At 40.4% G+C, this 955-nt stretch overlaps 1 non-coding gene across 1 annotated transcript; it reads left to right on the forward strand.

The window, feature by feature from the left end:
- The first annotated feature begins 246 nt into the window (after nucleotides 1-246).
- Nucleotides 247-353, forward strand: LOC112508248. The gene has a single exon (XR_003068631.1). It is a non-coding gene; the product is annotated as a small nucleolar RNA R71 (small nucleolar RNA).
- The last annotated feature ends 602 nt before the right edge of the window (nucleotides 354-955 follow it).

Consider the following 955-nt stretch of genomic DNA (forward strand, 5'->3'; position numbering starts at 1 on the left):
GTTAAAGCAACAATTTGAGCATTCAAAGAAGAAATGACATCAAGCTCATGAATTCCCAAGGCAGATTTAGAAACAACAGCACGAGGGTTAGACCATTCAGTATTATTATTAGAAATTCGGTCCAAAATGTCATACCCTTCGTTGTAGGTTTTAGCTGTGAAAGCGCCACCGGCCGTTGCGTCAAGAATAATCTTAGCGGCACTTGAAAGTCCATTATAAAAGGTTTCCAATTGAATACAATGGGGGATTCCATGATGAGGACACTTCCGAAGAAGGTCCTTGAATCTCTCCCATGCATCCGATACCGCTTCATCTTCTTCTTGGCGAAATGTCGTAATTTCATTTCTAATTTTTACATTCCTCGTCGGAGGAAAGTATTTTTTTTAGAAATTTTTCCGCCAAATCGTTCCAAGTAAGGATTGAGTTTGGTGGTTGGGAATTTAGCCATGCTCTAGCTCTATCCTTCAATGTGTAAAGGAAAAACGTCAAACGTAAGGGCTCTTGAGTAACTCCGGGAATTTTAAAATGATCCTTCATTTCTATAAAAGATTTCAAATGAGAGTGCGGATCTTCCGAAGATAATCCCCCAAACTGACCCATTGCGGAAATCATTTGAAACATTACCATGTTGGGTTCAAAAGATGTTGCTGTCATTTCGGGCCTACCAATTCCCGAGGCCAATTGACCAAATTCGGGAGTTGCGTAGTCCCGTATGCCTCTATTTTTGTCATCGGCAATGTTAACTATGGTTTCCCGAAGAGTTGGATTATCCCCCATGGTACGGTTTAGACTGGGATTTCGCTGATTGTTTCAACCTCTTCTTTGTCTCCTAATGTTTCTTTCTAACTCAAGATCAAAAGGTAAAAGATCACCGTATTGTAGCCGTGGCATACAACACAGGAACAGCGAATGAAACAAATGACCAAGGCTCTAATGAAAATCAATATCTCAAGAT

This window comes from Cynara cardunculus (genome assembly GCF_001531365.2).
Source record: "Cynara cardunculus var. scolymus isolate 2C chromosome LG 2, CcrdV1, whole genome shotgun sequence".
NCBI lineage: Eukaryota > Viridiplantae > Streptophyta > Magnoliopsida > Asterales > Asteraceae > Cynara > Cynara cardunculus.